At 47.3% G+C, this 14835-nt stretch overlaps 1 protein-coding gene and 1 long non-coding RNA gene across 8 annotated transcripts in view; one reads left to right on the plus strand and one right to left on the minus strand.

Moving 5' to 3' along the window:
* The window catches only part of HHAT (hedgehog acyltransferase), a 407838-nt gene that overhangs the window by 350604 nt on the left and 42399 nt on the right, over positions 1-14835 (minus strand). The gene's annotated exons all lie outside the window — the stretch shown is intronic.
* LOC142294931 (uncharacterized) lies at positions 1409-3818 on the plus strand. Its single transcript, XR_012751321.1, has 2 exons — positions 1409-1442; positions 3134-3818. It is a non-coding gene; the product is annotated as an uncharacterized LOC142294931 (long non-coding RNA).

Below are 14835 nucleotides of genomic sequence, written 5' to 3' on the forward strand. Positions count from 1 at the left end.
GCGCAGCACACAGTACACAGGGCAATATGTCCCCAGTATACAGCGCAGCACACAGTACACAGGGTAATATGTCCCCCAGTATACAGCGCAACACACAGTACACAGGGGGATCTCCATTTTCAAGGTCTCCTCTTCTGAACAGGAAACCCAAAACTGGAGCTGGGGAGAGGTACCGCCCCCTTTTAGTTTCAAGTGGGTTTCCTATTCAGGATGGGCGGAACCTCTCTCTCACGGTGGTGCTGTCATAACGAATGGTAAAAAAAACGCAATTTTGGCATTCTTAATTTTTTTTTATTACAGTATTTACCAATCCAGTTAATTCATTTTATATTTTGATAGGTCGTACTTTCTGAACCCATCGATACCACATGTGTATTTTTTTTTTTAATTAGTATTTTTGTATGGAGCAAAAGGAGGCAGACTTGAATTTTTAAGGGTTTTTTCATCTTTTTTAAAACTGTTTTTTATTTTTCACCTCTTTTTAAATAGTCGCCTTAGGGGGCTATAACCTGCGATCATCTGATCACTTGTGCTGTATACAGTAATGCCCCACCATTGCAGTTTGTAGAAGACATCACTGTCTCCTTTGAAGCTCAGGCCACAGGCAGGTTTCAAAGGAGCTCTGCAATGACAAGTATGGAGGTCTTCAGTAGTCCCCCTGCTGTCATAGCAAGCCATCTGTGACCCGCGATCACACCACAGGAGCTTTGCGTGCTTTGAATGACTCGCACAAATGCTGGCACATGATAAATCCCGCTGTCAGAGTTTGACCCCGTGATGCGTGCTCTATACACCTACTACTTCCGACATGCATCGTAAATGTACGGCGAATGTTGTGAAGGGGTTAATCTAATAAACTACTGTTTGTTAAAGCTTCTGATCATATACATATAATGTGCAGGGTAGGAGGTGGAGTATGACATGACTAACGCCTAGAAACAGTAATACACAGGGTGGTCCAAAAGTAGGTGGACAGTATGTGTAATAGGGTTATCAAACATGGTGTAAAGTGAAACTGACTCAGTTGCCCTTAGCAACCAATCAGATTCCACTTTTCATTCTTCGCAGACTCTGGAAAATGAAAGGTGGAATCTGATTGGTTGCTAAGGGCAACTGAGTCAGTTTCACTTTATACCATGTTTGATAACCCTATTACACACACTGTCAACCTACTTTTGGACCACCCTGTATATAACGGTGTATAAATTAATCCCAGACTGCATTAAAGCCCATTTTTATATATACGTTTTTATAATAATTCATCTATTTCTTATGCCTGTAAATGTGATCTATTAAGCAGCAGTGGCAGCTATGATGACATCACAAAGCACATGACATCACAGGTATCACATGACATCACAACTGGTATAGAATGTACAACGTGCTACAGCTGAGCCATCTTGTGTCATTACAGTCTGACAGCTTGAAGAGGACAAGTCCAGGTAGACCGCTCTCATTATACAGGGTCTCCATCCCACATGATGCATCGGGGGCGGGGGGGGGGTGTAGTGGAATTCAGAACTGTACCAGTAACACCTCAAAATTACCAGCAGAAAGCTGCCCTGGCTGTGATAGTCATGATGTTCTGTAATGGAAAGATATTTCTTAGGTACCTTCACATGTTTCTAGCCCATCTGGGCGACAATGTGCCATGTGTGATCCCAGGCTTACATCTGGACAACCTATTGCTTAACTGATGACTTGCTGGCGATCAGCTGATCACTGATCTGGAAGCCGAAACCCTCAGCAATCAGCTGTGTTTGCCCCCCTATGACATCTATATGCTCTAATGGGATGGTTCAGTTGGGACAACTCCATGTGGCTCCATTTCGGAGTAGTTTTGCCATTAGTCTGGACAAAATATGCCCTTTTTGTAACATATCCCATTATAGAATGCTATAATTCTCTATTGTCAGTTCGCTGGGTCCTGTTGGATCAGGACTCGGTGACTTGTTACTTGCAGTTTATTGCACTCAGGAATGCAGTATGGAGCCCAGTATTTTCCTTTAGTTGATAGAGCAATGCATGTGGATTAACGGGTTGTTCCAATCTTTCGAGTTAGGCGGGGGCCACACGGGGGACTACTGCGATCTTCACATGACACTTCGCTCGCTCTGGCAGCACAGCGGGAGCTGAGTGTCATGCGAGTGTCACTGCGACTGAGGACCGATCATGAGATCGGACGACAGCTGCGGGGGGCGGGCTGGCTCGGAGGAGGGCCAGGCCAGCGCTGAGGAGGTGTAAGCCGGCACGAGTTGGGGCGAGCCAGCCCTGAGGAGGGCAGGGCCGGCTCTGAGCAGGGGCAGGTCGGCGCTGGGAGGGATTCATCTCCCTCTCCTCTCCGTTGCCGGCTATTGCCAATCTCGCCCTGCACTCGTGGTACACCGGTGTTCTGCATGTGCAGTGCGATTTTTCTCTCCCCCCATAGACTTGAATGGGTGCAAGAGAAACAAGGAACGCATTACACTCGCAGCATGCTCCGATTGTTTTCTCGGTCTGATTAGGGCTGAGAAAATAATCGCTCATGGGTGCTGGCACATAGAGTAATATGTTTCATCGTATTCCACTCGCTCTGATTTTCATGCCGTGTGTCTTAGGCATTAGTGAATATTCATGGGGTCTCAGCAGTTGGACCTGAGAACCACATCTGAATGGAGGGCTGGCCCAATGCTGTACTCAGTGCTGTATATCTCCCATAGCACATTAATGGATCGGGGGTGCATATGTGCCATGTTTTGCCACAGCTCCATATAGATGGAGAAATGCAGAGCCCTCATCTCAGGATGGGTTGAGGCTCCATCAGTCAGGCTCTCACCTTCAGAAAAATATCACCTATCCTATGGGCAGCTGACAACTTGTAAAACTTGGCGAAACCCTTCAAAATAAAAAGGTTCATTTAAATGATTGTTACAAATTAAAAATAATGGTGGGAGTTATCTATAGCTTGTATATAGCTTGCTTACTCAATGTTATAAGCTTGATACGGAAAACAGAAGGGGCCGTGATGATGACATCACAGTGTGCATAGACATCAAATGACTTCACAGGTCACATGACATCACAGACAACACGTGATATCACAACCGATATGGAATGTACAAAGTTCTAATCTGGAACCATTTTGTATCACTAGAGCCCGACAGTTTGAGGAGGTAAGGTAAGTAAGTCCAGGTAAGTAATCCTAGGGTTCATACATATACATTAGATTGTAAGCTCCTAGGAGCAGGGTGTATATTAGTCTGTAAGCTCTCAGGAGCAGTGGTTATATTGTATATTAGATTGTAAGCTCCTAGGAGCAGGGTGTATATTAGTCTGTAAGCTCTCAGGAGAAGTGGGTATATTGTATATTAGATTGTAAGCTCCTAGGAGCACGGTGCATATTAGTTTGTAAGCTCTCAGCAGCAGTGGGTATATTGTATATTAGATTGTAAGCTCTCATCAGCAGTGGGTATACAGTATTCTATATTAGGACCAGATTAATATATATATTTTTTTCTTTACAGGGTCCTCTCTCCTGAGCTGATTATTACGTACAGATGATATACAGCAATATGCAGCAGGACAGACGAGATCCAGGGAAATATCCGATCGCCAAACCTGGGGTCAGGAAGGAATTTTTTCCCCCCCTGAGGTAGAACTCTCCGGGGGGTTTGTTTGCCTTCCTCTGGATCTTTGGGTCCGGTGGCCCTCAGGCTGCCCACAAATGACCATAGCTAGTTCTGTGGTCTTCACCGGCCCTGAGAGTCACCATGACCATTCTTTAATTTCTAAAAGAGCCGGTAATATTGCTATGCCAATAAAAAAAGATCTGTACAGTATATATTGTGATGTGTGTTTTTTATGTCTGGATTTCTCCTTACACCGTAGCAATGATGGGAGTTATCACTACAACTTTCAGTATTGCAGAAATGGGAATTATAGGGGGCTCCATGACCGATTGTTATGTGATAATGTCAGCTCCTGTCCCAAGCATCCTTACAGGTATTATGGGGGGCTAACATTGTATATGTCCTACACAACATACTACCTGAAAGTAGACTGAAGACCGGGAACCAGAGCCACAGAATACCGGAGGCAGAATGGTCTGGTGTGAAAGTAAAAGCACACTACAGAGGTGTTGTTCATGGGTATACAACAAATAGGTATGGGACCCCAGGACAAAACCTGGAAGGAGGGTATGAGTCCTCACCCAGCAATGGCGGCTGTAACTGGTGCACTTGCTTCATGCATCTTTTGCTGAGCTGGAGTGATTTGTGCCTTTTGCAGGACTTTTCATAAATGTGATACCTGTGGAAACATCCAACAACCACTTGTTTACCATTTCACCCGTTCCCCATGAGTTTTGGTCACCACAAGGCCACTGCCATAATCCTTTACTGACTACACAAAGCTGCGTACGTACACGCATGTACAGTATGTCACCAACACACTACGCAACCAGGGTTCTGCTTCAGACCATCAGGTGGTTTTTTTGCCGACCGGCAATGTAAAGATATACTATAACCTTGTTGAAGGAACCTCAGTATGGCTAGGTTCACACTTCCGTTGTTTTAAATCCGTCAGGTCCATCAGCAACGGATCAGTCGTTTTTAAGTTGTCAACTGATGCAACGGATGTGTTTTTGGCTAAGTTCACACTTCCGTTGTTTTGTATCAGTCACAATCCGTAGCCTTGAGGAATTACGGTATCCTGCAAAATATTTTGCAGGAATCCTGTTTTTCCCCATAGGCTTCTATTAGTGACAGATTGTGACTGATGATGCTGCGTTGCATCCGCTGCGTCGCGGTCAGTTGTTTTTTAACTGACCGCCAGACGGGAGCAACCCAGCATGTAACGTTTTTTGAGCAGCGCGATCCGTAAGATTTCGCTGCGCATGCGCTCTCTGGCTCCCCGCCCCCGTAACCAGGATAAACATCGGGTAACCAAGCAATGCGCTTTGGTTAGTTACCCGATATTTACAGTGGTTACGGGTGCAGGGAGCCCGCGCTAAGCTGGTATCCAGGATAAATATCGGGTAACCAAGCAAAAAGTGCTTTGCTTATACCCGATATTTACCCTGGATACAGTGTGCAAGGACGCCGACACTTCACCACTCGGCTCCGCCCCCTCCCGCACTCCACATGTGTACACTCAGACACACACTCACACTCACTTGTCCCCAGCCCTGCAGTCCCCGCGGCACTGACGTCCTCAGCTCCACGGCCCCGCTCGGCTCCGCCCCCTCGCGCTCCGCCCCCTCCCGCACCCCGCATGTACACACGCATGTAGACACACACACACACACACACACACTCACCTGTCCCCAGCCATGCAGACCGCGGCACTGACATCCTCAGCTCCGCCCCTCGAACTCCGCCCCCGCACACAACGGAGTCCGACAAAGAAATTCTTTTCTTTGTCACCGTTGTCATCCGTTGTACAACGCATCAGTCACATGTGTCAAGCAACGCATGTGACTGATGCAAAACAACGGAAATGTGAACTTAGCCTTTCACAGGATTCCTCTCACAGGAATCCTGTGAAAAAACTGATCCGTTGCATCCGCTGTGCGTCCGTTTTTTGACGGATCAGTCATGATCCGTTTGTGTTTGGAACAGCCCAGTGGTTGTGCCAAACCTGCTGGGCATGCTCAGTAGAGCATGATGGAATCCAGGAGTAAGGAATAAGACGGATTACGACAGAATCCAGCACTATAAACATACATTACAAGCGTGACGGACTGCGGCGGATTCCTGCGGGTGCGTCAATTTTGACGGCCAGAAAAACGTTACATTCTGCGTTGCTCCCCGCCCAGCGGTCAGTCAAAAAACGATGGACCGCGACGCAGCGGACGCAACGCAGGGTCATCAGTCGCAATCCGCCACTAATGCAAGTCTATGGGACACAACGGAATCCGCTAAACAGATAGCGTTGTTTACCAGAGCGGCGGATTGTGACTGATACATTTTAGCGGAAATGTGAACTTAGCCTATCTTGATGAGCCAGTCAGTAATTAGTGTGTATCATAGAATGTATGGAGGCATCCTGCCCAGTGTCATTGGTTTAGAACAGGCGCTCTCATCAGATGGTGTAGGTGATGTTGCTTTAGCACACAGGCTTGTACCAAAGTATTTTTGTTAATCAAATGGCCAATCTTCTGGTCACAGAAGACCAAAAGGCAGACACACAACTATAAAAGCACATTTGTCATCTCACGGTTTGTGTAATGCCTGCCTGGATCCACAGACTCAGATGGGCTGTAAAGGGGAGACTAGAGGGAAGCCACTCACCAAGTAGGACCCCCAGAACCCTGAAACCCTTTAACCCCTATACAGGGATTTGGAATTACACAGGACCCTGGAGATCACTACCTGTGGAAGGCTGCAGTCCGATGAGAGTAGTAGTCAGGCAGGGTCAAACCAGGAATTGCGGAACAGGGACAGAATCGGCAGACAGTGACGTAGTCAGCAAACATAGCAGAGGTCAGATCCGGGTCGGGCAGCAAGGTACAAAAACAGTAGGCAGGAGGGTAGTCAAAAACACGCAGAAGTCAACACAGGAATCACCCACAGAATAGGACGTAACAGGAGCCAGGAAAATCAGAACTATATCTGGCAGTGATCATGTGACAGGAGGGGAAATAAGAAGGGTGTGGTGTCTTCCCATTGGTTGTAGCTGAACGCTGGCAACTTCAGCTGGAAGATACATGCCACCCACAGTCAGCCAGCGGTACTGCAGATCCCAAGCTAACCCAGCCCAGTGGATGATTGGAGCCTGCGCCCACTGGTGCCGCTGGCATCGACGTCTCTCCCATCACCAGCACCATCCACGGCAGGAACACGGCGTCGCCTGGCGATCGGAGCAGAAGTCGCTGGAGCAGACTCCGGCGGTGACGTAACACTTTGTCCATGAACAGGGCCGCCAGTAGAAATTTCAGGGCCCCATACTGGCAAAATTTAGGGCCCCCTTGAGACTCCACCTAGGATCCACCCCAGCTCCGCCTCCACCTCGCTAACCTTCCACAACCTCACCGCCAATCTTGGAAAAATGTGTGGGTGTTTGTGTATATATACAGTATATATACACATATACATACACACACAGTCAAAATTGTTAGCATCCTTGAACTTGTTCCAGAAAATGAAGTATTTCCCTCAGAAAATTAATAATACACCCCTACACTGCCCCTCTTCATAATACAACCTCAACACCGCCCCTCTCCATAATATCTCTCCAACACTGCCCCATATATAATATCCCCCCACTCAATGCCCCTGTGCATAATATCCTCACACACGCTGCTCCTCTGTATAATATCTCTCCCACACACACTGCTCCTTTGTATTATATCCCCCCACACACTGCTCCTCTGTACTGACCTTACTAAGGAGATACGAGATCAGAACCGAGATTACTACAGAGATACGAGATCAGAACCGAGATTACTACAGAGATACAAGATCAGATCCGAGCTTACTACAGAGATACAAGATCAGAACTGAGACTACTACAGAGATACGAGATCAGATCCGAGCTTACTACAGAGATGCCGCATGTACCTATTTTAACCAATGGTGCTGCCCACAAGTCCGTGTTTTTCCGGCAGAACTAATGACAAAGACTGATACAAGTTTATGGATCCATGAAAAACACAAACAGCACATGGATGACAGCAGTGTACAGTCCGTGTGCTGCACGTGTTTAACATTGCAAAGTATAGGAGAAACTCTGTAATTTCATTTTCTATATATTCATACTGAAAATACACAGATGGCACACTGATAGCACACAGTTTTAATAATGTACACAAGAATGGGTGATAAAAATAAACAGTCAAAACAGAGTGAACCACACATATGTGTTTATATATGGACCCCAATGTATACAGCGCAGCACACAGTACACAGGGTAATATGTCTCCAGTATACAGCGCAGCACACAGTACACAGGGTAATATGTCTCCAGTATACAGCACAGCACACAGAACACAGGGCAATATGTCCACAGTATACAGCGCAGCACACAGTGAAATATGTCTACAGTATACAGCGCAACACACAGTACACAGGGTAATATGTCCCCCAGTATACAGCGCAACACACAGTACACAGGGCAATATGTCTCCTTTATACAGAGCAGCACACAGTACACAGGGTAATATGTCCCCAGTATACAGCGCAGCACACAGTACACAGGGTAATATGTCCCCAGTATACAGCGCAGCACACAGTACACAGGGTAATATGTCCCCAGTATACAGCGCAGCACACAGTACACAGGGTAATATGTCCCCAGTATACAGCGCAGCACACAGTACACAGGGTAATATGTCCCCCAGTATACAGCGCAACACACAGTACACAGGGTAATATGTCCCCCAGTATACAGCGCAACACACAGTACACAGGGCAATATGTCTCCTTTATACAGAGCAGCACACAGTACACAGGGCAATATGTCCCTAGTATATAGTGCAGCACACAGTACATAGGGTAAAATGTCCCCCAGTATACAGCGCAACACAGTCTACAGGGTAATATGCTCCCAGTATACAGCGCAACACAGTACACAGTGCAATATGCTCCCAGTATACAGCGCAACACACAGTACACAGGGTAATATGTTTCCCAGTATACAGTGCAACACACAGTATACAGGGTAATATGCTCCCAGTATACAGCGCGACACACAGTACACTAGGTAATATGCTCCCAGTATACAGCACAACACACTATACACAGGGTAATATGCCCCTAGCCCTTAACAGCAGAGAGTGCAGCACCTCTTCACACATGGTAAAGTGTAGCAGACCTCAGCTCCTCATAATTAACATAGCAATAAACTCACCAGTCATGATTGTAATGCCCTGATGGTGGACCTGGCTACAAGTACTGAGCATCTGAGTATGGTAGTGCTCCTCATCACTAGTTACGAGTACTAAGCACCCAGCATGGTAGTGCCTGCTCATCACTACCGTAGTTACGAGTACTGAGCACCCGAGCATGGTAGTGCTTGCTCATCACTAGTTACGAGTAATGAGCACCCGAGCATGGTAGTGCCCGCTCATCACTAGTTACGAGTACAGAGCACCCGAGCATGGTAGTGCCCGCTCATCACTAGTTACGAGTACCAAGTACCCGAGCATGGTAGTGCCCGCTCATCACTAGTTACGAGTAATGAGCACCCGAGCATGGTAGTGCCCGCTCATCACTAGTTACGAGTACCAAGTACCCGAGCATGGTAGTGCCCGCTCATCACTAGTTACGAGTACCGATCACCCGAGCATGGTAGTGCCCGCTCATCACTAGTTACGAGTACCGATCACCCGAGCATGGTAGTGCCCACTCATCACTAGTTACGAGTACCAATCACCTGAGCATGGTAGTGCCCACTCATCACTAGTTACGAGTACCGATCACCCGAGCATGGTAGTGCCCGCTCATCACTAGTTACGAGTACTGAGCACCTGAGCATGGTAGTGCCCGCTCATCACTAGTTACGAGTACAGAGCACCCGAGCATGGTAGTGCTCGCTCATCACTAGGTACGAGTACCGAGCACCCGAGCTTGGTAGTGCCCGCTCATCACTAGTTATGAGTACTGAGCACCTGAGGATGGTAGTGCTCGCTCATCACTAGGTACGAGTACCGAGCACCCGAGCATGGTAGTGCCCGCTCATCACTAGTTACGAGTAATGAGCACCCGAGCATGGTAGTGCCCGCTCATCACTAGTTACGAGTACCAAGTACCCGAGCATGGTAGTGCCCACTCATCACTAGTTACGAGTACCGATCACCCGAGCATGGTAGTGCCCGCTCATCACTAGTTACGAGTACTGAGCACCTGAGCATGGTAGTGCCCGCTCATCACTAGTTACGAGTACAGAGCACACGAGCATGGTAGTGCTCGCTCATCACTAGGTACGAGTACCGAGCACCCGAGCTTGGTAGTGCCCGCTCATCACTAGTTATGAGTACTGAGCACCTGAGGATGGTAGTGCTCGCTCATCACTAGGTACGAGTACCGAGCACCCGAGCTTGGTAGTGCCCGCTCATCACTAGTTATGAGTACTGAGCACCTGAGGATGGTAGTGCTCGCTCATCACTAGGTACGAGTACCGAGCACCCGAGCATGGTAGTGCCCGCTCATCACTAGTTATGAGTACAGAGCACCCGAGCATGCTAGTGCCCACTCATCACTAGGTACGAGTACCGAGCACCCGAGCTTGGTAGTGCCCGCTCATCACTAGTTACGAGTACTGAGCACCCGAGCATGGTAGTGCTTGCTCATCACTAGTTACGAGTAATGAGCACCCGAGCATGGTAGTGTCCGCTCATCACTAGTTACGAGTAATGAGCACCCGAGCATGGTAGTGCCCGCTCATCACTAGTTACGAGTAATGAGCACCCGAGCATGGCAGTGCCCGCTCATCACTAGTTACGAGTAATGAGCACCCGAGCATGGTAGTGCCCGCTCATCACTAGTTACGAGTACCAAGTACCCGAGCATGGTAGTGCCCGCTCATCACTAGTTACGAGTACCAATCACCTGAGCATGGTAGTGCCCACTCATCACTAGTTACAAGTACCGATCACCCGAGCATGGTAGTGCCCGCTCATCACTAGTTACGAGTACTGAGCACCTGAGCATGGTAGTGCCCGCTCATCACTAGTTACGAGTACAGAGCACCCGAGCATGGTAGTGCTCGCTCATCACTAGGTACGAGTACCGAGCACCCGAGCTTGGTAGTGCCCGCTCATCACTAGTTATGAGTACTGAGCACCTGAGGATGGTAGTGCTCGCTCATCACTAGGTACGAGTACCGAGCACCCGAGCTTGGTAGTGCCCGCTCATCACTAGTTACGAGTACTGAGCACCTGAGCATGGTAGTGCCCGCTCATCACTAGTTACGAGTACAGAGCACCCGAGCATGGTAGTGCCCGCTCATCACTAGTTACGAGTACTGAGCACCTGAGGATGGTAGTGCCCGCTCATCACTAGTTACGAGTACCGAGCACCCAAACAAACTTTTGGAACATATGATATGTTTTTATACATTATTAAAAAGAAAACCTAAGGCTATGTGCGCACTAAATGTGAAGTTTCTCAAGAAAATTTCTTGAGAAACTTCTGGGAGTGAAAGATTTCCGGACCTCCGGAAAAATTCCGCACCAAATCCGCATACGGATTTGCCGCGGATTTACCGCGATTTTCCCGCGGGTGGTTCCCTGCGGATTTTGCAGGCTGTACTGCCGAAATCTGCAGGGTACCTGCGGAAATAATGGACATGCTCATTTTCTCAAGAAATTTTCTCGAGAAATTCTTCTCAAGGAAATTTCTTGAGAAAAATCCGCACAAGTGCGCACAGCTATTTTTTTTTTTCATAGAATTTGCTGGGAAATGTCTGCACAAAGATTGCAGACTTTTCTCAAGAAATTTCCGCGGGTAAATACGCGGGTAAAACGGTCTAGTGCGCACAGAGCCTTAAAGTGTGATAGCAGAAAAGTAGCACAAATATGGTGCACATATATCCACCATAGACGTTCCTTATCGCCATGCTGACCGTGCAGCTGAGGGGCATCTAATTGAGCCCTATGGGGTTATACTTGTACGTGTCTGCCGGCCCCCGAGTCGTAATTTATATTGAATCTACGCCAGGTTGTGATCACCAGCTCTGTGACCCTGAGGTGTTAAATAGGACGATGAGATGGGAGTATTGTTACATGAAGCCGGTAAGATGGAAAAATGAAAAAAGGTGGAAGGAGCTGAAAGGGGGGGTAAGTGGAAAAGTGTGTAGGTGTGAGAGAGAATGGAAGAGTGAGTGGGACGGCGCTGCGGGGGGCGGACAGGCAGGGAACACAATGCAGCAGGTGATATTGAGAATAAACAGCGCTATTGACAAGGAGATAATCCAGGCGGCTCTGCAAAGTGACACAATCTCTCCGGATCTCCTGCCGTGTCATTCTACGCAGGGAGAAGTCTCAGTGCACACACGGGATTATCCAGATGCTATTTATATTATGGCGGTGGTGTAGTTTAAGGCTTCTTTACCGGTTTTCTAGGAAAGCTGGATGATATCTTCCCACATGTAATCTCTGGTCCTCACAAGACCTTCTTCTCTTCCACACTCGTACGTTCCTCACCCAATCACCTCTAAGACTTCTCCCGAGTATCTTCCATCCTTTGCCCCAAACATTCGATTATTATCCGTCACATTCGGAACTTTCAGACGGAACGTGAAAACCCATTTCTTCAAGAAAATTACAGCCTGTAATGACCCCGTTGCCTCCTCCCCCCACCAGAGCTACCACAATCCCCCAACCTACCGTCTCCACCTTCCCCATTATTCTGTAGACTCCTGTCCCCTCTGTCAACCTTCGTTTGTTCATTGTAATTTATATACTTATTTTACATGAAAACCTACATACACATGAACAGCACCAAGAAATCAATAGTGCTCTAAAGATAAATAATAGGCATCTTATCGGTAGTCCACAAGCTTTCCGAAAGCTCCAACTGGCAAGTTAGGCAACAAGTCAAAACTAGGAGATGCAGCAATCAATAGTTAGGTTTTGGCCATCATTGTATAGTAGAGGAAAGTGTAAAGTGATCAGTAGGACATTTTACGACACAACCATGGTGTTAGTGGAAGACATAAGTGTTAAATAAGTTGTTCACGTATACAACAGCTGCAGGCTTATAACTGAGGGGACTGTGTTGAGAGTTTAATGAGTAACTAAACTATTGCAGTGATTTTTCTAGATTTTGCAGGCATTTTAGTTGCTTTTAGATAGGTCCGTAGACCTGCAATGATCAGTCATCGGGGGCTTCAGGACCGGGACCAATATGCAGGCAAATAAAGTGCTTTGAAAATACCAAAGCACACTGTTTTATTACCCTTTAAAAGGGAACATGTCAAGTTCCCTATGCACACAGATCCAAGAGCACTTTAGGGTACATATTACTAATCTCTGCCTAACTGACCCTGTATATAGTAGCATAGATAAAGGGATCTTTAGAAAAAGTATTGCTAAAGATCCTTTATGAAATGCTAATGAGCAAAGGGACTAGTTGCAAGGGCGTTAGTTCCCTGACTAGTCCATCCTTTTAGCATGCCCACCTGTGTCCGTTGTCACCGCCGATGAGGCCAGGTTTAAGCGGGCTTTACACGCTGCGACATCGCTAGCCGATGCTAGCGATGTCGGGCACGATTGCACCCGCCCCCATCGTACGGCCAATATGTGGTGATCGCTGCCGTAGCGAACATTATCGGCCGCTGGTACAAAAACGCACAAAAACGCAGCGTCAAAAAAATGCAGCGTGCGCACATAGCCTAAAAAAACAGTTGTGTGTGGACAGCAAAAATGAAAACTCATAGACTTTGCTGGGGAAGCAAAGTCATGCAGTTTTGAGGCCAAAAACGCACCGGAAAAACGCGCAAAAACGCCGTGAAAAACGCACTGTGCGCACATAGCCTTAGGCGGATCTTTCAGTCCACGGAAAATCCCAGACAAATGAATGGAGCCATAGACTTTCAAGGGATGCATTCAGACCTGTGATAAACACAGATAGCACTCCTGTGTGAAAATCTGAAGTGTGAATGAGCCCTAAATCAGAAATCAAATTAGATCTTCGCCTCACAACGTACAGTACAATGCTGGCCGGGATAAGACATAAAACGCGCCCATACTGCACTCGTCTAAAGCCGCTCCGCTCTGCGCTTTTAGCCATCGTACATGCTGCACACCTCTCTGGCACCATCTAGTGGTCATTTTGCATTACGTAGCTCATCTTTTTTTCAGCCTGAGCTACGAATTCTTTTTTTGTAGGGATTTGAAGGTTCACTAATACAACACACAATATAACAGAGTCTAAAGGCTTTGCTCACATCTGCGTATAAATCCGGAAAGTGCAATGTGAGAAAAAAAAAAATTGCGTTGTGCTCACATCAATGTTATTCAATGGGGCAGAGTTCATCTAATTGGGCTGAACAAGAAATTGCAGCATGCAGCGTATGGCAACATATATTGGTCGAGACGCCCTAATGCAAGTCAATGGATGCAAGGAAAAAAAAAAAAAACAGACGGCACACAGACCATTTGTACACCATCCGATATATTTCTCGCACACATCTCAAAGGAACAAAATGTATATAGATAACATTTCCCTGAGCTAAGGCCATGAGATACCTTAGGCTAGTTTCACACTTGCGCTATTTTGACGCAAACGGAATCCGTCAGTAATGTAGTACAGTTCATTTATTTACATTGGAAGAGCGTTAATATGCCGCGTGAGTGTGTCATGCAGTACCCGCTTGTGTCCACATGGTGTCGCGCTTCCACTGTAAATAAATGAACTGTACTACATTACTGACGGATTCCGTTTGCGTCAAAATAGCGCAAGTGTGAGTGGGGCCTTATCGTTTCCCTAAACTTTCCAGAATGGGAAGCTCTTTGTGGGGGAGGTGCACTGCCAACTTTTTTGTACCAGCTCTAAAAGCCCTTGCACTTTTCAGCCATAGAATTCAAAGGAGGAAAACCAGGTAGAATCCTGCAACACCTCCCAGCAGGTGAGGAGCTGCTGCAGGTTCCCCTCCAGCCTCTCCCCTCGGACTTCACATACCGGATAATAAGCTGCTTGAGCGTTCTGTTAGTGTGCTAACACAACCTGCTAGTTTCAGGGTGGTGGGGTGTGGTGCACATTGGGCGGACTCCATGTTTCTCCCAGAGGGCCCTAATCAGCTTGCTATGGAACTAGGGCCCTTGGTTGGACAACACCTCCCATGGGAACCCTACTCGACTAAAGATGTCCATTAAGAGCATGGACCATGTGCTCTGCATCTATGGATGACAGGGCA

Source organism: Anomaloglossus baeobatrachus, chromosome 3, assembly GCF_048569485.1.
Source record: "Anomaloglossus baeobatrachus isolate aAnoBae1 chromosome 3, aAnoBae1.hap1, whole genome shotgun sequence".
NCBI classification, from domain to species: domain Eukaryota; kingdom Metazoa; phylum Chordata; class Amphibia; order Anura; family Aromobatidae; genus Anomaloglossus; species Anomaloglossus baeobatrachus.